This window comes from Larus michahellis, chromosome 2 (genome assembly GCF_964199755.1).
Source record: "Larus michahellis chromosome 2, bLarMic1.1, whole genome shotgun sequence".
In the NCBI taxonomy this organism is placed as follows: Eukaryota; Metazoa; Chordata; class Aves; order Charadriiformes; family Laridae; genus Larus; species Larus michahellis.
Window position 1 is genome coordinate 130671976 of NC_133897.1, and position 23774 is coordinate 130695749.

The following is a 23774-nucleotide window of genomic DNA, read 5'->3' on the forward strand; positions in this document are numbered from 1 at the left end:
ATTAACGCAGAACTCGTATATTTGTATTCCCTTGTGCGCTTATCACAAAGCCGTTTAAAGATGTTTTCAACTCTGAATACATTAGAAGTTATTTCAAATAAAAAGTCTTCTTAGGAGAATGTAATAGTTTTAAATACTGGAAATTTAGTGGGATAAACACAGAACAAACACAGACCCCGGTACAGCGACTCAATAAGGTACATTCAAAGAGTAGCACAATGACGTCTTTTCAAGTCACTTAGACTTTAGAGGACAAAATGTTAGCTTTTGTCCAGAAGTCTTGCTTGTTTTATCCTATGTCATAATTATTTGCATTAGGACAGTATCAAGAGGGAGAAGATTGCATTTATAGTGCCTTTGTGGAACTGAGCATTCTTGTGAACTAAATCTAATTTGCATTTCTAACATAGGTGGTCAGAAGTTATCTAGGACACAACACTGCATTTGAGCAGTTTCAGTACTTGAAGAAAACAAGCTTTTCCGTGTTGATTGAAAATACAGCAAATGTCAAAACTGAAGTGCATGAAAAACTTTCTGAGGGATCAAACTGGCTGAGCATGTTGGTCAAGAAAGATGAAATCAAATTGCTAAAGTTTTGCCATGGACATCCACACAGCCACGATTTTGTCTCCGGCATCACACGATTAGATGACTGTTCCTTGTAAAACAGATACAGAAATAAATGGCAAAGCATTTGGAGCCAAGCCAAAAGAGTCTAGTAAATATGCTATGCAGTTGCAACTTTGTATTCTGTTCTAAGAATCCAGGTGTTATTGGGATATTTTCTGATGTATTTGTTATTTGTCATTACTCATTGGTACACTCAGGCCATTATTTTTTACTCAATGGATCAATCCTGTACAGGCTAAAAGCATTCTGTGGTCCGGTGACGCTGGTGAGCTGCAGTTAGTCTAACCAGGGTGCTCTATCTGTTTTCCAGCTCGATCAGGCAAAAATTCCCACAGCAGGAACATTGCCATACGCGCACTCTGAAACTGACCGCCGCAAAAAGCGGTTTCTGCCAGAAAAAAAAAATTCACTTACTAGTTCCAAGTTTGCTTTCCATGGAAATTCAGGCAGTGAAACCTGTAGTGATGGATATCTAAAACAAGGGGGAAATCTGGGGTAAAAACCCTTCCAGCGCTTGCTTTTTAGTGTATTTCCCCAGCTATTGCCCAGAAAATGCTGTAACGAGAGAAATATGAGCAAATGTAGCTGTCTGTATTCCCCTGGTTTATATGTTGCCACAAAATCTGCAGACTAATAAACCAAGTAACCTCACGAGGAGAAAATCTCCCTGCTCCCTTCTGTGCGAAGGCAGAGGGCTGAAGTTGGGAACTGTGCTGCCAGGAGGGCTGGGGAAGGTCCCTGGGCATCACAGGGGGCAGCTACAGCATGCGGCCGTCGGAGCAGGGACTCACAGAAGGAAGTAAGGGGATGGGGGCAGCAAGGGGGAGGACCAAGGATGCAGAACAACTCCTCTGCTGACAAGTTAAAGGGCAATAAAGCAACCAGAAAAGCAGAGGCAGCTCTGCGGCTGCTATTCCACTTCCTAAGGAGACAGGTCTGCCCAGGAGGTGAGCATCCCGGGAGCATAGCTGCAGGTGTATGCCGGGGAAAAGTGGTGGCCTTACCATGGAAAAGTGGCTTTAGGGGTGGTTGTCACAGGCACAGCAATCTGCTTACGCACAGAGGAGCTTTAATCACTACTAAACTGGAGGCTCATCATACATTTGGGTCCCCAGCCTTCAACTGAGGCAGCCCACAGAGCGCAATGGGAGGAGGAAGGATGGGCTGGGCAAGGTCGCCTTTGCACAGCCACGTATGTAATAGTTCAGAATTAATTAAATACGAAAAGTGATGTTAAAAAATGTTACTATGTATAATTTAACTCAAAAGTCACATTCCTTCTCTCAGCGACTTGTTAACTTGTTTTTCTGCATCTTATGCCTCCTGAAAAAGAATTTGGAGAAGGAAGCTAATTTAAGCCGAGTTCATGTGTAACAGAAGTTACAGCAATACGATTCAAGGGGGCTCCACTTGCAGCACCATGATTTGAAATTGTCAGACCAATAAATTTAGAAGATGAGTTTTAATACCTACTACTGTTTTGCTGTTGGTACTTTATAGAGAGATGTAATAGAACAACTACTCAGAAGCTAACATCATCATCCAGTTAGATAACCAGTTCAAATTTCTACCCTGAGTTTTGGAAAAGAAAAAAAAAAAGAAAAGAAAATTAATATTCTTTTTACATGGAGCTTAAAACAAAACGTAATTCAAGAAGATTAAGTGACAATTTAATGGATTGATCCAAAGATTGTTTTAATTTGCAAATAATCTCCTAAATGTCATGAAATCTCTAAAGCAACATGCAAACTATTCTGAGTCCAAAAATAATGAGCTATTGATTCTTTTGTTATGAAATCACTCTGTTGGTTGGCAATATACCTTTGGGCCACAATGTATTACATGAGCAAATTACAGTACCTGATGCTGACAATGAAGAAATGACAGCAAACTTTTTCTCATTAAAATCTAGGCTGGAAAAAATGTGAAAACCAACTTTTTTCCCTCACCTAAATAAATAAATAAGCAAATACATACATACATACATACACAAATAAGCATTGCTCTTTTATATACTGTATTTTTACAGATACGGATACGTATACATATACTGTATATGTACAGATATCAATTCTGTACATAAAACCCAATAAAATATGTGTCCTGAAATTCCCAGAATTGATTTTCTACTGAATTTAAACCATCTGCATCTGTAGACTAGAAATCTATATTTATCTATACATAGGTATATGGCTTTAGAGAATTAGACAAATGCCTAAATCCATTTTAGAGGCTAAAACTGTCAAAACCAGGTAGCATATAAATGAGTTGGGCACCCAAAAGTGAAATGGTCCAGTTGACAAAGTCACTGAGAACAGAAAACTCTCATTCAATTAAAAGTCTGAAAACACTGCGCCTCTGAAAGTTGGGAAGAATGACTGGAATATATAAGATTGGTTCAGTTTGGTCACCAACAGAGCACCAAAACCTGTCAGCTCATGATCTCCAGTCTTTTCTTAGATCACCTTTCAATTAACAATTAGGATAGCTTAAATACAAAGTAAAGCAAAATGAAAACGTGACCTTAAAGTACTGTGCAGAGCCTAAAATATGAGCTGGAATCACACTACATAATCATTACGACACTTTCCACTTGAAAAGAGAAGCTTTGTGCAAAGAAGCCTTCAAAGCCTTTCTTCAACCATAACTAGTGGCTACCTGAAGCAGCCACAAGGACAAATAAAGAACACGCAGCATTAGTGCCTGAAAGTTGCTAAGTTGGGGTCCAAGCCTGAGGTCAAGGCAGGGCATAAAATATGGTATCCCTGTACTCTGATCTTTATCAGCATAGTGTCTCAATGCTTATTCCAACAAACAAACCAGAAAGTCCCTGTGCCATCAGAGCCTGTGATACCCACTGCTGCAGGCAAAGCACTGCCTCGAGCTGGAGATAATGGTACGCAGCAACTCCCCCCTTCCCGCAGCCCTTGCCACGGCCCAAACTTTAATCCTCTTTGGTCTAGTTTATCACAGAGACTAGATGCTCTTTTTCCCCACCTCAGTTCCCAGCAAGACAGCGGTACTCAGCCCTCCCCAGGGTCCCACCACAGCTCCCACCAAACACTTGCACTTCTTCAAAATATTTGTTGTTTTTTGTTTTTTTTTTGTAAGTCCTTTTGTAAGGCTGAGAGCTGGGAAGAACAAAACTGATATCACATAAAACCAGGATCTGCATGGAGATCTAGGGGTTTTGCCTGTGGGTGGAGAAGTTGCCTGGTTTTTTTCCTGCCCTGATGGAGGTTGAGCTGCCTCTTTCTGTGATGTGAGGCGGCTCTAGCTCCGAGCAGCAGCAACATTGTAAAGGACTGAATCTTATATTTCAAGTATTCCTACTCATGTTGTCAGGCATAAGTTAAGCAGAACAGTGTTTGGCCCTGCATTCACAGATGATGTTTTCGTTTTGAATAGAAAAGTAATGCAAAATTGAAGATTTCTATCTTTTAAATACAGCTAACAGAATATAAAAATGTTTGATCAAAATTTGTTGAGGTGCCAAGGGGGACAAGAATATATTTCCTGAATATGGATTACAAAGTGTTCCAGGTTTCCTTTTGACTAATTGCTTTCTTTTCTTGATGTTTTTAAGAGTTTTACTTCCATTGTGGAATTATTTTATTAGTCTTTCTTCACTAAACAACTAAAGGTTAATTATTATAAATGCAAAGTGAAATCCATTGTATTCATCCATTGTTCATAGTTCTTGCAAAATAGCATAAAGACTTTATACATAAAGACACATCTTTAAAACTGCTTCAGGCTCCAAATTAAAAATTATTCCCGTTTGTGTTGATTACCAAGGGACATTTGGAGAATCCCCAGTGATCACAGGACATTTCCATATAGCCTGTCACGTTAAGGTGAAAAATTCGCAAGGACAGTCTCACCATCTGTCATCAACTCGCTTCGGTGACACAGAGGACTGCTCTGAAATGGCCAATAGGCTTCATGCATAACAAAGCCCTTGCACTTTTGCATTGTTTATATTTTGACCTGGGCAGATAATCCTTCAGAAAGGAGGGCTGTGTTTTGCTACTTCTTTTTTTTTTTTTTTCTGACACAGTGACCATTTTGATGCTGTCTTTTAAAAAGAAATCATCCATCCATCTAGAAAATGAATTTGAAGAACTGTCTCTGTGTTACTATTCTGCCTAAACAACTACATTGCAGACTGGAGGCATTTTATTAACAGCACCGTGTTTTACGAAAGCTGGTGAGAACCTGCTTTTCTAAACTACGGGGCTTTTTGTGAGTGACTTAGTCACTTCATTTAAACTGTAAATCTAGGTGGTTGTGAATGTTTAATACACTGTCAAGGTTTGTTGCTAACAATCTTTCATTAAATGGATAATTTAAAACCAGACTGCAATCTAGAAAAGAAAAAAATAGCACCTTTCTGCAGCTTGACAAAACCATGTTAGCCTGTTTGTAAAGTCACTCATATAACAAGGACCATTTCTCAAAGCAGAAGTCAAAGATAAACTGTTCTTACCATGATGTCAAGCACCACTTAAGACTTGCAAATACAGTTTCCTTGTACAATAGGTTCCTCTCCAGACTATCAGGTTTATAGCTGACACACAGCATTGGTTAAAGGCATTAAGAAAAAAAATTTGGAAAAATAAACTCCTGGGAAGTGTTTTTATCCTGTCAGTTATCTACCTCAATGACTGGAAAATAAAAGACTAATAGAACATTCATCCCAGAGCTCTGTCTGCCTGGATGTCCAACAGCTAACAAAATTGTCAGGAACAGCCATTGTTAGAAACAAGTGAATGGATGAAGGGAAAAATGAATGAACATATGATGGGGATATCCCTTCTGTCAGTATAACAGGATCCTGACAGGATCCTCTAGGTTTTATTTCATCTTCAACACATACAATATTCACATGTATAGGAGCAAATCTTTATTCAAGGCACAGGCAAGCCTTCAAACAATGCATTGTACATATCCAGACGTATTCCTCTTATAATTGGGGAACATTTGTTATTTTTTCAGTCCACCCTTATATTTTAGTAATAAACCAGAGCTTTTAATTACAAAAGAAGTCAACTCTTTCCTCTGCAAAGACAGGCTCCACTGATACTAAAGGGAATTACACTAAATTCTGAAGGATAAATAAATCCCTTGAGGTCCGCTCCTTCTCTCCCACCTGCATCATGCACGATATATCAGGAATATGGAGTCACTTAAGCATAGGAGAGATTCCTCCTCCTAGCTCCCCTCCTTGTTCTGTATTCCACTGAGCATGGCTGCCCATAAACAAACAGCCATTTATTGTTCTATTACTGCCTTATGTTCGGAAGGGATTACCTTTTTAATCAAATTTCCATACAGAAAATAGGATCTGTAAAACCATGAGCAAGACAGGCTGAGTACAAAACCCTGGTGATCTGTGAATCCCTAAGTTCCTGCTTTCTCCTGAGCTGAGGACCTAGAAGCAGAGAAAAATATTCTGATATAGATTCCCTCTTCTCTGAGACAAGACTAGAAATTGTTGGGATGTGCAAAAACCAAAGCCAGGTTTAGAGAAAGAATTTCCGGGGAGCTTTCAGCTGTGTAGAGATGCCTAGGGCGACACTATGGGTGCTGAAAGTTCTCACTGGGTTCCCCTTGCAGTATGAAATTAGCACTTTTGTTTGCTGAAGATATAATAATGGGGTTTTTTTAATATATTTGACTTTTCAAAACAGCATGCCATGCACAAGAGAACAAATAAAAGAAGCTGAACATTTCCAAATGAAATTTCATCTCAACAACTTCCCTGTGTTGTAGATGACCCCTTTCAAGGACAGATGTGCCTCACACCTCTGGCTTGGAAGTTCCCAGACACCTTTTCATGCATAATATCCATCATGTACAAGTCATCTTTACACGTTCTTGAACTATAAATACAGCTTTATGTACTCCAGCCAAGTCAAAGCTGATTTCTTCAGCGTCCGGGTAAATATTTGGAGGCAGTTCCAGATGATAAACCTAACAAGTAAAGGATTTTACTTCTTGGAGCATTTCTGTGAAAAGAAGTAACAGAAGGAACTCAGGATTGTCTGGGTTTTAGATACATAATACATATTTATATGTATTTAGATACATAATATATATACATATGTTCCTAAAAGCAGCTATCTTATCGCATGACTTGGTTTCAGAATAGGAGAATTAAAATTTCAGAGCTGTTGTTTCAGATTGGATGAATCTCGGTAACAAAACTGTGTGGGTTATGTTCTGGGACATCTTTTCAAGAAATATGAAAAAATAAAAAGCTGGGCTTCCAGGTACAAATGGTTGGTCACACTTAGACTTAGAAGCTACTAATAAGTAGGAGAGTCCAAGGTCTATGTTCTGGACCTGAGAGCAAATATTACAGCACAGCTTATATGTGTCCAGGTAACTCTCCCTGCTCACAACCAGGCAGTGTCCCTGTGCTGCCTTTTGGGTAGGGTGTAGAAGCAATAGCAAACTCTCTGCAGAAATCCCTCCTGTTCCCACAGTAAAGACCTGCTGAGTTTGTCCAGCCTTTTCATCAATCCCACTTCCTCCTGCAGCTCTCTCCTACCCGGGGCTGGGCTCTGGACTGGTCTGCTTCGCTCCCTATGCCTCCGCCAGGAGAGGACCCAAAAGCTGCCCCTGTCCTGGAAGCTTGTCTGTTTTCACCAACAGGGATGAATTAATTTGTCATTTCTTTTCCATCAAGGATTTTCCATTGTTTTAACCTAACCTTTGTTAATAACCAGGAAGAAGTAGTTTCTTTTTTCTTGGCCACTCTATAGCAATGCATTCATTGTCCTACTGGACTGAGTCACTTACTGTTAATGATCTTTTAGATGAAGCGTTGCTGTAGCAGTGGTGGGCCAAATACGCATGTAAGCAAGGCTTATGTATTTTATAACATTAATAGACCAAATGTCACAGTTGGAAGAAATAAACAATTCTCCCAGCCACCAGCCCTTCATTTCATCCACAGTTACAACCCTGCCTTATATTGACATGCAGCTGCTTCTAGGCAAGATTAGGAGGTATGTTACCAGTGTTTGCTAGGCCAGGCTAGGAGGTATGTTAACAGGCTTTGCTAGAAAATAGGACAGAGTAATAACATAATTCATAAAATCAGTCAGAATCCATATGTTCTGTGTAGTCACCTTCCTAGTCTGTCAAGACAGGTACTGCTTCCATTTTTCCTTGCATGCGAGGGAATATTTGAAAGCATCATCTAGTAACAGGGAGTGTGTGCCTGTAGCTGGAAGCCACCAGAGCATCATCCAGAAAGGAAGAGAGTCTCCAGCATTTGAGCTATAAGACAGTTGCAATGAAAGACAGGGCTTTTAACTGCTGGTTGTAGCAATGATCAAAACGGAGGTGAAACATTCACATCTCTTTGCTGCTGTACTGCCCAGTAACCTCTGTGACAAGCACCGGGGCCTTCAGAGTCGGTGGGAGCAGGGTTATGTGTGATACGGGTTTTGCCAGCAGCTCACCTCAGTGACAAAAGCTCAACAATGTTAATTTTGAGAGAAATGCTGAGATGTTGTCAAAACAAAGCTGGCGAGAAACTGTTCTTACTTCTGACACTGTGGAGACCCCTTGGTCCCCTTCATAAGGACTAGTCACTGGTATACATCGGGACCTTGACTGCTGTTCTTTCAATGGTCCGTTGAGGTGTTTGGTGTTCTTGGTAAACACTGCTCAGGATAAGTCACTGAAGGACATCTCATGTCTCCCTTTGGACCTCTAGGGTAGAGATGCAAACATCCAAATGTTTTAGATAACCGTGCTCCCAGTCTCCCGGGAAGAGAAGAGCAGGGACCCATTCTGTCTTGCCATGCTAATAGAGGGCACCTATGGTTCAGAAAACAAATATTTCAACCTCATCTTGTAGGAAAGGGACTACATAAAGAAAAAAGTATGTGATATCCATGCACACATCATACAAAGTTTGTTCTCCAAACAAAAGAAATTTAAAAAATAAATATCAAGGCATAATTTAGTAGGTGTGTCAATGTCCTTGCAGTGTGCAGAAATCTTCTGTAACTCTTGATTTAATGATTTCCTTCTTCCAAGGGCAGCATTTGTCCCAAGAAGTTTTTTCTCTACATGTTTATAATGAACATTAATAAGCATTTTCTGAAAGCACAGCTAGTGTCTGGTAAGCACACTTTCAGCCCAAAGTAGAGAGTGTACTTCAAAAGTAAACTTCTACTTGGGCTTGGAGGGAAAAAAAGAGTAACTTACAATATATTAAATGTTTCTCTTAGTGTCATGTCTCTTGCTCATAGATGCAGTTTTGTGTATAAGCATGGCTCGAAGAAGTATTTTTATTGTTGATACCTAAGCACAACATTTTAATTCCTTCCAATTTGAACTTTTAAATGACAACGTGAACTGCTAAACCAGTACAGAAGCTAAGAAATGCATGTTTCCATGCTTCCTTAAAAACCTGAAAATGCCAGATTTTACAAGCTAAGTTTCCAATAAATGAGATGTTAAATTTAACTTCAGTGGAGAGCACTGATAAAAAAAATATGTAATGATGTTCCAATATATCAAGATTCAGATTAGTAAGTGTAAAAAGTATATCTTTCTAGAGCTACAAGTGCTGGAATGGCATATCATGTTAGCACTTGTGACATCTGAAGCTGTGATTTCCATGCTTTAAAAAAAAATAATAGGATTGATTTGGCTTACTATTTTCACTTAAGCATGGGTCTCGCTCTCCCTCTGCCTCATGCATGTAAACACAAACAGTCCTATCACAAAACAATTGGCAGTTTTCATTGTCTTGTTAATATTGTATCCACATCTTTCTGCAACGTAACAGAGTTTTGTAATTTGTAATTCAGCATCATTTTCATTGCCAATTAAATTTTTTTCTGCTGCATTATTTGTCTACCAAAGATACTCTTTTAAAAAGCTGTTTAGCGAATTTTAATTTTTTTTCAACATCAGACCTCTGTCTAGTAAAGAAGAACATGCCTTCACTTCATGGGACAGATCATACAATAATAGCTATATAAAATCTATGGACATATTAAAGATCTAAAAGTTCCCTATGGAGAGAGTCTCTCTATGGAGAACTTTTTATAAAAATCCTGAATAAAGGCGTCTGGATAATTTTTAAAAATACTACTGGTTCTCATTATCAGAATAACAACAATAACAGAGAGATATTTCATAAGCATAAAATAAAATCTATAGTAAATACTACAGTTAGGAACGCTAAGGGGAAAAGTGCAGTACAAGAGAGTTTGAAGAAATATGGAAGATATTTAATGATTCAAACACATAAAGTTGGTGGAAGCTATGATAAAGCGCTGTAAAAGTGGTTGCTTTATTTACCAGTCACTTGTCACCACTGTTTCATTGCATCACAACCTTTCACAGCAATCCTAGGAATTTTGTGGCTAAAGAGCTTTGAGTGTTTATGACAAGCCATTCTTTCTTAAGTACTCAGCAAGGACTAACAATTTTCATTTGTGGTTTAAGCAAGGATAGACCTTCCGTTTAACCTTTGAGTCTGAGCTAAAACCTCTAGTGACATTAAGTATGACTTCACGACCAGCAGTCAGAGGTGAAAATGTAGTGCTTGGCCCTGCCTCCAACAAAAGTAAAAGGGAGCTTTGCCCTGGGAATTGGGCTGGGTTGTTATTGCCAAATCAGCATTTTGACCAGGGGCCAAATCCCACTTTTTCTGAATATACAAGGAGAACCGGAGAGGGTCACTGATAGAAGACAGACGTGTAGAGTTTGGTCTTAGCTGTGCTTGACGTGCATGATAGCAGTTGCAGGCACATAAAGACATGCTTGGACACAAGATGGACCTTCAAAGGCTCCATTCTGGGAAAGTATATAACCATAGAAATAATGTATCCCCCAAAGATATGAGAACACAGTACTTACATGTATGGTTAGCCATGTACTTGGTTTTATTTTTTGTCAGAGCAGGAATGAAAATAACAAATTATGTAGGATTTTGGAAACCTCCCTCTATCCACTGGATGATAAATTCCACTTATGGCGCATTTGCTGAATTTATGAAAATACTTACAATCTGTTATTCACACTTTCAGTCAATTAAGCTATTTAAATGATTTGTTTTAATTTCATTCCCAAGCCTTCCAAATTCTGTTGTCTCATGTTTGGTCCAAATAAAGACAGATACTTTATTTGTTATATATATTTCTTTCTCCCTAAACAGGACAAATGGTAACTTGTTCACATTTATTTGTGGCAACAGCTGAAATGGAGAATTCTTCCAGGTAAACAGTGAATAAGAAGATTCTAATGTTTCAGTATGCCATTAAATAACAATTATTTAATTTTCTTTCTTTCTAAAGGACTATTATTGCCAAATGAATGTTTGATACTTATTTCCCCCCAAGACTATCAACTGAGCTATAACTTCCTGAAATTAGCTACTATTTCTAACTTTTATATCATACTGAATTACCAAAAGAGATGGTGATTTTTGATTATTTCTGATTGCCTTTTTAAACATTTCCTGAAATTAAGTAGCATTTTTTTTTCCTGCAATGTCATATGGAATTGTGGCAAACTTCCTCAAAGGCATTTTAATAGATGGAAAACATTATCTGTATGCAGCCATAATTTCAAGTACTAACGTTAGAATGAGCTTATTTCTAAGCACTGAATATATATTTCTAAGCACTGTTTAAGCACAAACATTATCTGTACTACAGAGCAACATTACCTCATCACTCTTGTGGAGTCTCACTTGCCTGTAACCTATAGAGAGGATGACTTGTGCATTGAAGGTTAATATCATGTGAAAACATTCATTCCTAAGATAATAGCACAATACCGGATGCTGATATAGTGGCTTTTAAGACCTACCTGTTATGGTTCATCACATTTAAGCACTGTTTGTGCATACACTTGCTTATGCTTATCCAATACCACTTGAGCATTGTGGTTGGTACAATGACAATACTGCGTATATCATTTAAAAAATCAGACAGTAATAAGGCTCAGGTTCATGTAAAAACAAATTTGGCCACACCACACAGGAGTATTCTATAAATATTTCTGAACAATAAAAATAAAAAATAAAATGCTAAATAGAAATTGCAAGCTGTCTCCATAGGGCCATAAACACCTTGCAAACATGGATTTTCTTACAGAAGGGGAAAGGAGCAATTCCAAGGCATGGCTGAAGAAGTACGTGCATGCATCAGGAAGGACAGATGGGACCAGTTCTTGCCTCAAGGCTAAGAAAGCAGCTCAGAGAAAGGGGGGCATAAGGATGACTCCCTAGGAGAAGATCATCACAGTACTTTGTAGGACTGACCAGATTTCTTCTTCTTTCAGAACTAACTGTTGGCATGCACCTGTGTTCTGAATAAGAGCTCTGGAAATGAAAGAAGGTGCAGAACTTTGAGAAGTTTAACATCAGAACTGGTAGAACAAGGCTACCAGGGCTTTTCTTCATCTCTTTAAACCTTGTAAAGTGTGTTGCAAAGGGATTTTTGGACTTACTTCCATTCCTCACAAAGCTGCATCAGTAGGAACCTAGGTGGTTAAAATTTCCTCAACACTTACTATTCCTGGTAAAGATCCAGCCGAAGGAGCATATCCAAGACTCAGGTATGGCTACATCCATTAACCGAGCAGGGCCTAGGCAAAGATTCAGGCACAGGCCACATTTTTGTGCAGTGTTTGCTTGTTATCGCTCTCCCTGTTACCAGGGACCACTGCCAGTTTGGCTGCAGCTGCCACATTGTTTGCAGTTTTGAGGGCCTGGATTCCAAAATATCCTGTGGATTCCTGTGCAGATGTCAAAAGCATCCAGTGGAAATCTCTTTTCTTGAGATATCAGATCTTTGCAAAAACTACTATGAATAGTGAAGAGCAAAGCAACTGTCATTCCTTGCATCAGCTAAGTCTTTCCTGCTGCATACAAAGGAAAAATCTCATTTTACTGGTGTGCACATGCCTCAGAAAGCAACAAAAACCTCAGAGCAAAATATTGTCTGGAAGTGCAGAAACAACAGAGGAATGCATCTAATGTATTGTCTGCTTTCCAGTGGGCAAAGGAGATTAACTGTAAAAAAAAAGGGAACCGTATTATGAAAAGCTGCAGAGCGGAGTCTGTAGCTCTTTGCCTTTAATTCCAAGACATGCCCCAGCCTGTGTCATATTTCTACTGAGGTTTCCCGGCCAGAAACCACATGAGGGAGGAAACACCCTGCCATAAACTGTACCAACCTCTCTTCCTCCTGCACTGGACTCCTCGCATCAGACACTGCAACAGCTGCCTGTGGACAGCATTGCCCTGTCCGCAAACCCATGCCCCTCTCAGCCCTGCTCTGCCCTGTGCTACAGCACTCTTCTTCTGCAGCCTGGCTGTCACAGAAGCTGCTCCCCCAGGCTGTGACAGGGAAGGGGGCTGGCAGACACCTCCCCGTGAGATGCTCTTCAGGACCAGTGGGTTGAGAGCTGGTGACTCCATGCCCTGCTCTAAAGGGAGGACAATAACCACTGGCCCTTGCCCAGGAAGCCTGTGGTATTCCCCCTCCTAGGTGTTTGCCCTGCAAAAGAAAGTTTTCCCAATACAAAGGAAGGTGAAATAGGGCATCTTTGTCATTCTTTTATAAAGCTACTAAAGATTATTATCTGTTGCTCTTTCAAGATCCCAACACAATGGCACCAGGCTGCACTCTGAATTAAATAAAGCATTCACCTCTTAATCAAAACAGGAATATATGCCTTGACGTTCACTAGAAAGCCTAACAATGTGAATAAAAGAACACTGAAGCAGAGTCTGAATAATTCTTCTAACAAGGCAAAATAGTTGCATCTAGTGCATAAGACAGAATTAAACTCCAGCCCTCTCATGTCAGACAGGCAAATGGCTGGTCAAAAAAGATAGCTTTAAAGGTACTACTTATTTTCAGTAACATCCCACAAATCCAGGCCCTAGTATTTTATTACTTAAGTAGAGGAAAGGCTCAGGCACTATAATATCATTCTCTTGTTATTTTATTACTTTCCCATGTGAAATTGTGGGACGTAACAGGAGTATGAACAATTATGTAGAGTAGAGCTATTCATCCCTACATGTTATTCCCCCTTAAAACTGTGCAAGTCCTTTCCAAAAATTTGTTCCTAAGCATAAAATGCCTTGAGCAGCTTTAATTTCAGGAAAAAGCCATAAATCACATTAATACAAGAAGCAATATTTGATTACTCTGCATTACCCAATAGCCCCTTTACAATTATAATCCTTTACACTCTTGTCAATGAATACATCACTCCTTACTCTAACCCCTCCATCACCCTCTCCCTCATCCATGCTTGTACCATTTGGTAACAAACCTCTTCCTATTATTTAATATTAAATTATATAGCACATATGTGATGGTGATAGCCATGTGATAAATTGCATTTATCATGCATCTTTTAATGCAGCTGCATTAATCATGCCTCTCCTTCACTCTGCCCCACTAATCCATCTCTGTCCAGGACTACGCTGTCCCATCCAAATCTTTAAGGAGATTTGAACATGTACCGTTAAAAATGGTACCCTTTTCCAAATGCAGAGTTTCATTACAGGAATCACACTGTCCCAAAGCTCAGCACAAATAACTTTAAGTCTATGAAGGGTTTAAGGGTATGTTATCTCATGAACCATGAGACTCCTTCAGGCTAAAAATGAGAGACTTACATTTTCTGTTGTTGCAAGGCACTACATTTCTAGCCCAAGGTTATTATCCATGATCCTGGACATTAAGACTGAAACATTTGATGTTTATAAAATAGGTGTTTCTAAAGGTCTTTAAAATGTCTCAGCTGCAGTTTTTCATTCCCTCCTAGGCCTCTAAAGATGGACTTCTGATACTGAATTAAGAAATACTGACCTTACAAGCCATAGGAATGCAAAACAAGGAACTGAAAAGCATTTTAGAACTCTCCAGAACAATTTAAAGTAAGATATCTATGAATTATTTGTTCCATATGCTGTCTGTGTAATGGTACAAGGCAGCAAAAACATTTTATTAACATTTACTGGAGATAAGCTGCCACATCCCTGTTGATCTGCCTTTGTTGCTTTTATTCCACACCATTAAATGGTCTCCTTTGCCTTAAATACAATTCTTAGACATTTATTCAGAACTTAAACTCATTTTTAAAAAAATGTTAAATCTTTTCAGAAGAAGTTACTGAAGCTAAAATTGTTTTATGAATCTATACCAGCATCACTAAACTGCTATAGGATAAATTGGGTGGGAAAGCAAGGAGAAAGAACTGGGAAAGAACTAGAAAAAAATGTTGAACACTTTCTTTCAAAACAAAAAGAAATGTTTTTTACTATGCAATTTAAAAAAATGTTGTATTAGAAAAGTCCTTTCGAATATATTTTTAAATCACAAAAATGTTCAACACAAAAGATGATGCATTTATGACACAAATATTATTGATGGACCCAAACCATTTTCCATATTTCTGGAATAACTCAGACACCTAGAATATCACTAGTCACAGCAGCTGGGCATGCTTATGTCATTAGAACTAAACATATGGGCAAGTGTTTTGTCGGATTGGGATTTATCTATTCTGTGGATCTGAATAGTTAAATTATTTTTTTAAGTATTCATAAAGCCATAGCTGAAAGGCTGTTCTTGAAATCTCGTCTATAACACATTCAAGCCATGACAGAATACTGTGCTCTTGTTGCAGCTGTTATTTTTGTCCAAAGCCACCACTGCTGGGTCAGACATCAGGATAGCCACTCTCACCACTCCTCACTGACTTGCGCCTACTTCCTATCCTCCTCCTCCCTGATTTCTCTTCCTCTTTTTCTCTCTCCCCCCGGCTTTTTCCCTGTGGATCCCCAGCGAAGCACTCATCGTTGAATGGTGGGATTGAAAACCAGACACTGATCAGCTACTAAGCGTCTTTCCCTCACCCCCTTACACTCTTTTTCTCACCATTACAAACTAAAGACAAGAAGTTATTGACCTTTTTGGATGTAGATTCCTGGGGAAGAGGAGACTTGTTGGTACTGCCTTGTACTTATACCCAGAGGAGCAATTTCACTGCTGCTCTGGGCCCGCCTCGTTCCCCTCTCTTTACCTTCATGCCACCTTCCCTTGCTGTCATGAGAAATAGCACCCCAGTGTTCGAAGGAACTTCCTCTTCCTACATATTGGGAAATTTTTTTTGCTGCAGTCAGTTCAATTTTCCTCATTTTGTTAATAAGCGTGAACAAGGAATTCAAGTGAGATCTTATTAGCATAAAATGGGGCAGTTTGCAGCCATTTCCTTCTTTCCTGTGGTTTCACCAGCCCCACTCCATTATGTTCCAATTTTATCTTTCACTGACCCCAAAACCACTTAAGGTTTTCCAGATTTCCTTCCTAATAGGTATTAGGAAGGCTCACTTTCATATCTCACCGTACGTTCTTCCCCTGTTCTATCAAACAGCACCTCTGGCTTCTGCACTGGAAAAATGTCCACTCCATAGTATGTCAGCCAGCCACAAAAAATGAGTTTTCAGGTCAAGGAAACACTGGCTTTAGGCAATTCACATGTCTCAGGAAGAGACTCAGGTTTCTTCATCTCCTCACTGCTGAAACGCTTTTCCATTGCAAACTTCTCACACGTGTCCATTTCCACCCTCCTTACATCAACTGTGGGTGGTAATTCAGCTTATTTAAATTGCTTTTGTATCATTTCTCAGAACTGGAAATCTAGATATAGTTACCATTAGGATCACAGTTATCGCCCCACTTCTGTTTCTGGAAACCCAGCTAATACTTACAGATACTCAACAACTGGTCCTACTGGTCTTATGCTTGTTAGGTCAGGCTGCGTCTTGCCATCAGGTCCAAGTTAACATACCAGGATGGCTCAGCAAAATTAAAACATTAGACAAGCAGCTGAAAGGGAATTCAGCGGCAGAGTTGAGACCGGGGAGTTGTGGGGGACCATGGGAAAAGGGTTCATTTGATCCCTAGCCCTTCCAAGGTCTGAAATCCATGCTAAGCCCATCTGGAACTATATATGAAGTGATTCGAATAATACTCCTTTTAATCACTTTCCAGCAGCTCAAAGTACTGACTTTGTGCTCATCAGGGACTCCCAACAAAAGGAGATACGAAATTAAATCTAAAACAAACAAACAAAAACAACCAACCGAAATATTGATAAATCAAAGACACTCACCCTCTTTCCTAAAACACAACAGGATTAGCTGTTGTCCTGATACATTATGGCCACTCACAGCCTTAATCATGTGCAATCATTTCAAAAAGAATCAACAGATTTAACTATAAAAAAGCTTCAAAGCTTTACCAACAGCAGGAGACCTTCTCTTTAATTGGGAGCATATATCTGAGAAAAACTAAAACTATTCAATAAAAACAGATTTTTAAACTGCCTAAATATCAAAATTGAATTAGAATGACTAATATTCACATTGTCCATTGTTATGAGACTAGAAAACCTAGTCCAAGCTTTATACTCCAGTCATTATTGCTATGCATTTGAACTGAAGCAGTGCCTAGGCTCCCACTCACAGATCCAGACCCTTCCCGTTCTAACAGTAAAAATATCTCTGTCCCAAAAATCTTGCAGAGTAAGCCAGGAGACAACAACTAGATAAAGGCAGAGAAATGGGAGAGCATATGGAAACAGTCAGCATGACAAGTGGCAGTCTCAGTTTTGGCTCCACTCTCACCATTTGCAAACCCTGGAGAGTTATCAATATTTTCTCCTTTTCATCTACCAGCCTATCTTTGTAGCAATAACAGGAGGCATTATTAACAGGTTAGCCTCCTCTGCTTGCCTGAATTTATCATCAAGGGATGAGAAAGAGACGATGCCAGTATGAACCTCATGTCATTGTCTTTCTAAAAAAATTTTGTTGAAAATTCCCAAGAGAGAAACCAAAAGCAGAGATAAAAACAAATGAGGATCAATTTTTGTGTGGAATAAAAGATTGATTCCTGCAATTACAAGAAGTGTGAACGTTATTGAAAGAACACTGCAGTTAAATATATTTTAAACGGTCTCTAATACGAAGTGTAAACTAACATACAAATGAAAGCAGTTTCATTGTACTTAAATAAATAGCTCTTGCTTCATCCTTTAAGTCAACTGGATTTCAAGTTACCTTAGGGAGCCTGGAATTAGGAACCACCAATGTTTTAGAGATACAGGCTTACCTAGTTATGCTAGAACAAATCAAATGCACGTGGATGAAAATGCACATAGATAAATCCTCCTGAGGATCCAAGAACAATACAAGATTTTTCAAGCAATAAAACCTCAACCTCTGTTGATATGAAATATTCTTTTTCTACGTAAAATGTATCACAGCAAAATAAATCATTAGGAAAATAAAGACTTATGCTATGTAACAATCACAATGAAACCCCTTTAATGAGATTTCACAGCATGAAGAAAAGTTGCCACTTTCCAGTTCAGTCAAAACATGCCAGCCAATCATGAAAAGCTATTAAAGAAGATGAAGACTGGGTCTTTTTATCCCACTACATCTCTGAAAGCTGACATTCCTTTCTCTTCCATTTTAGGGAGCAGAAAGAAAAATTAGATGTACCTAACTCTGCATTAAAATGATTTGAAAATTATATCTTTGTTAAAAAAAAAAAAAAACTCGGAAAATTCTGGGAATTTGCGAAATAGAAAATAAGGAAATACTCTTATGATTACGTTTTTGTTAGCAGCACTGTTAATCACAGTTTTATTAACATATTAGCAACATGGCTTTCAGTTTCCAATGTGAGAGCATTCTAACTTCCCCTTCAGGCAACTATTGAGGAAAAATAATTAAATGTAAATAAATTAGTAATGTAAAAGGATTTTGTCTTGCACTTAAGCAAGGACAATGTGATTTTTTTTCTCTCGCTTTTTTTCCTAATTAAGGGTTCATATCTCCTATAAGAGTAGCCCCAATTAAGTTTTACCTAACCCTTAGCACAAGTAGCACCACTGACTACAGTTGGGACTGAAGTGGGTGGCATTATTAATGTGTTTAAAATGAAAAATATCATTAGTTTTTTCAATCAGGCTGACTGTGTTGTGACTATCTACACCAGCAGCCTTATTTTTGGCCGTTACTAACTGTCTGCCTACTTTAAGTCGTGGTGGAGGGAACTGCATATTCCCTAGCTCAGCTGCGTGCAATTGCTTTCATTCTCTCCACTTCTGGTAAAAATGTGAGACCCTTTGACATGAGAAATCAAAGCCCAACACTTCAATAGCTAGGTTAATATTTGGATCTCTGAAGCAAGGGAAGTGTGAGGAGGTAGCAGTCAGCTGTCTACAGGCACAATTTCCCAATTTCCCAAACCTTGCCTTTCACCTGTCGTTTCCGCTTGCACGTGTGCCCTTATTGGGACAGTGGGTTAGTCAGTCGAATTCAAAGGACAAAACCAAGGATGAACTACTGCTGCACTCCTGCTCAGTCCACGCAGCTCTGTAAGGACTGGTGCATCGTGGCAGGAGATGCGATGAGAACAGCCTCTCAGGAACATCCCCAAGGACCGTCACAGTTCTGTCCCAGCCTTCTGTGGTACAGTTTAGTTTTATCCTTTCGTTTTAAAGGATACGTTGACCTTTGGAAGGCAGCAGGTGAATCTCTGTAACAGTTATAGGGATTTGGAAATCTCAACTATCCACACTTGAAAAACAATCTCTGTTTTAAGCACAGAGGTGCTTCTGATTGTGCTTCTGAGACACCCGCGTGAGAGCAGTTTATTGCGAAATGTGGATAAATGACATTTTCAGACTGGTTCCTGGTGAGGAACGTATTCCTTGTGTTCAGCTCTGCACTGTGCACAGTGCATCCTGCCTTAACCCTCCTTCATCTTTACCACCACATAAAAATACAACATATCAGCTGTGCAGCTGTAACCAGGCATCCTAAGTGACAGCCCAGCAGGAAGAACAGCCTTTATTTGTCACCTAAAGTTAATGGCGTAAATTCAGAGACCTCCTCCTTCCTGCCTTTCTCCTACAAAGAGAACTCAAGGCCCTGATTAATATGCAGCCCTATTAACTCTAGTGGCTCTAAGGAGGTGGTGACTGAAGGGGAAAATTAATGACCTCCTGTCCAGGACTTGCCCCTTATTTGAGAGGTGAAATAAAAACTGCAGTCTGAGAGGAAGCAGAATTATTAAATATTTCATCGTAAACTGGTGCAGTAAACACTTGCCAGAAATGGCAGCTTTGATAAAATTCAATTTTCACTCCTCTTGTTTAATTCATCTTTATTTGCTACTGTCTCAGCCAAGTTGTTGCTTCTTTTACCCTCATTGCCCAAATCTCAAGCACAGAAAATACACATTTTTTTTGTCCATGCCCTAGAGGAGTGGCGTTTTTTGGTACTGTCACATCAACCAGGAAACAGAAGAGACCCTAGCTGAATAATGTCTATCAATGAATAATATCAATCTAAAAAGCACTCCAAAACAAAATCCTCCAAAGAAAAAAGAAACAAAAGAGCAACCCTCCAAATACCCATCTCGCCTTCTAAACCACACACAGCAGGCCATATAATCACAACAACCACATCCAATTCATTTGTTAGGAAAGAAGAAGGACCTGCATAAAAGAAGCTTGACTCTTGGCTTATTCCTGAACCTTCCCATTGCCCTGCAACAGAGTGGGTACCTGCATATGTAAATAGAGAGCTAGAAAACCACAAAAGAAAATAGGACACTTCCATTTTAACTCGTATTATGAGCAATGGTAAATCTTGCATGGCTGGGATGGCAAGCACATGCTACTATAACTCCTTTACAGTATTCTTAAAACAGCATATACTTAGCATCTTTGATTTGATGCTTGATGTTTTTTCTCTAGCTCTCATGCAAAATGTAGAGGCCAAATAAGCTGCCCATCTGTAGCAGCCATAGATTCAGCATGTTCTTCTTTATAGAGTCCCACCAAACATAAACCTATCTATTTCTTAGTCTGTTCCTGTCTGAAGAATGCCCAAATCCCAAAGATTGAAAGAAATTTGCATAGAATATTTTATTACTAAATGGCCTTCCTTCTTTTAATTGCAGTATGGAACCCTCCTCGTTCCTCTGCACTCAACATTGTGATTGTCTGATTGTCTGAAACACTGATTACCCATTCCTATACAATGGGATGTCAGAAATAACTTCGCAGAAATACAGGGGAGAGTTACAGCCCCTTACTCATTTCTCTCCAGATATTATGATGCAAAGCAAAGTGGAATTTTCCTCCAGTTAAAGTTAAATCTTTCTTCTTTTTATACATCCAGCTTAGTTCTGTTCGCCCTGCTTGTTCCCCTGTTGCACCCTTCCACTGGTTCTTCTTCACTAAACTGTGATTTTCACTTTTGTTCTATATTCCACGGGGTACATTCTTTCACCATCTTTCATTTTTCAAGTCTCACATCCTGCATTTGCCTAGGAGTAGTGCACGTAGGCTACTCATTCACTCCTTTTGGTAGACCAACACGCTGTCTCTCTGTTCCATAGCTCTTTCAGGTTCAATAAATACCTGGAGCAGAACACCCCGTGTTTCATAAGGATTCGTCTGCACTATAATTGATTAACTTGAAATAATTAGCCCATTTGAAAGTTAGAATAGATATTTCTTCTATAAACTTCTGCTGGAATAAATCACATTCATTTATAACATAGCCACAATATCCTTTACATACAACCAAGCAACCTCTAGCTACCTGGCAATTAATTGACTGAAAACTAGTATAAACCTATACTAAAAACAGTAGCATAAGCTCTTCCATTCTTTCTTCAACTCCACCTCATGCCAGGATTCAGCTGTGTGGGATATTGACAAATCATTTCCACTTCCACATTACAGCTGTGCTAGGAAAAAGCTTTACATTTGCTGTTAACTCACTTTTCAATTTTGTTTGTCAAGTACACAAAGTGGCACTATTAAGGTGGATAATCATGAATTATCCTTGGTTTAGGCCAGTTTACTTTTGCTTTTCTTGAAATCTCAATTTGTTTTGCTTCATCCTAAAATAATGAAATGAAGGGAGAAGTAAGCACATGTAATAATTCAGAGACACTCAGAGGTCCTAAGCTTTAAAAGTATCAAATACAAAACACTTCATAAAACAATTGTTTTGAGTCAAATAGGCATTTTGGCACTAACTTCAGATAAGACTTCCATGGTCACTCTTTATTTACCTGTTTACTTATGCTCCCAGGCAACAATAAAGCAATTTAAATACAACCATGTATGTAGCTCTACTGATACTTATTGCCCTGGTGCATTTTAAAGAACTGCAACACAAGTCACTAAATCCTTGTGGTTTTTTTCTAACCTTTTTGTTAATGAAGGGAAATATAAAAGCTCAACTAACACACAAAGACAGATATATGATTCTTCTTATATATTCATGTAATATCCCATTTTCATAACAAATGATTCATTTTCTCTCTCCTCTGCTTCAGCTAACAAGATGTGCTGGTGAACTGAGTTCTCTCCACAGTTACTCCAAGTTTTACACTCCTTGAACCATGGTGTAAGGAGAATGCGCTTTGACAAGTTTTAGTGTTGCACGTAGAAGGAATGATCTGAGGGAGGGAAAGAGCTGCTCTCATTTCTAATACCTTTCACTATATAGTCTAAACATATTAACGCTGTCAAATCCAAACTGCCCTGTGGTTACCAAGACAAGGGCTTGTGAAAAACACCAGGGACTGTCCAGAGCAGAAATACCTTTTCTGTGCCTACTGGGGGCTGCAATGATCTGAATGATCAGCTGTTTCTGGCTTAGGCACCTTATTCTTAAATGGATAATTTACGGAGAACACAAAAATTATTCAAATACCCTGACGACTAAGACAGAGTCAAAATTAGCTTTGCTTTTCAAATTCATTTCTTCTTCTCAGGGTTAGAAATTCCCTCAGCTTTTCCCCTGTTAAGGAAAATTTTATTCAGGTTCAGAAAGGGTGCTCTCAGTGAAGACCTATTCACTGTTCTTTTACTATGATGCAGTTAAGCAACCATCTGCCCATCCTCTATTACTCATTTAATTTATACAGCACAGTACATTTACTTATATCTTTTCTGTCTGAACAGTTTTCATTTTAATATCATTATAACCTTATTTTTGCCAGTCATGAGTTCAGTCTCAGCTGGAAAGAATGCGCTTTCTCTCGTGTTGCCTGTTATTTTCCTCGTTTCACTTTTCTGTCAATGCTATTTTACTAACACACAAAACAGGATATATGATTAGAATTAAATAGCGACATTTTAACATTTGTTTCACTATTACCTAAATGTTAGGTACATCCTAGAATTCAGCTGGTAATATACATCACCTGCAGAGCCACACATTTTCTAAATATTTAAAGAAGAAAGTATTGCTCGCCTTTTAAAGCATTTTTTTTTACCTGTGTGATTTACACTCTATATAATTATTGTTTTTTGGGTTGTGTTTTTTTTAAATCTGGTGGCTTTTTCTTTCCTTTTAAAACAAATATCTCCACGTCACTCTACTTAGCAGCTGTATTCAGTCATAAAAGGGCCACTTGGTATCAGAAAACTCATACATATTTGCCTAATAATGCCTTTTAAGTAATCTGCCCCTTTGTTAATGGCTTTTTTTTTAACCAGCCATACACTAGGAATCAAAATTAGCATCTAAATGAGGATGTTTTAAACGCATGCCTAGGGGTTGCAGTTTTCACCTTATTTTTTTTAATAGTTTGCCATGTTAAATTATGTAAAATAGAAATGGTTTTTTAGTTTTTAATGAGCTAATGCAGACCTATCAACCCTCTCTCCCTCCTCCCCCCACTTCTCTGCTTAAAGAGTCCACAAACTGTTTTGCAGGTATGAAAAATGGCCATGAAAGAGAAAACCCAGTGTCAGCAGGCAGAACAGATCTCTTCCTCCCCAGCAGCAGCAGTACCACTGCACGAAGGCACATTTGTTTGAAGTCCTTACTGAAATGGCCCCGCTCTCTATTAATTGCTTACAATACATAAAAAGAAGCAACTATTTTTATATTTAATTTCAGGAGAAGAGACTTTATTATGGCTCCTTTTAAATTGGCTTTTCATTTAATTATGGGGAAAGATTAAAAAGAACTAACTATGTGTGCTGTGGCATGGCCAAATGATGATTGGAAAGGGGAAGGAGAGATGCTC

At 38.8% G+C, this 23774-nt stretch overlaps 1 long non-coding RNA gene across 1 annotated transcript in view; it reads right to left on the reverse strand.

The window, feature by feature from the left end:
* The window catches only part of LOC141738427 (uncharacterized), a 235301-nt gene that overhangs the window by 136293 nt on the left and 75234 nt on the right, over positions 1–23774 (reverse strand). The window lies entirely within an intron of this gene.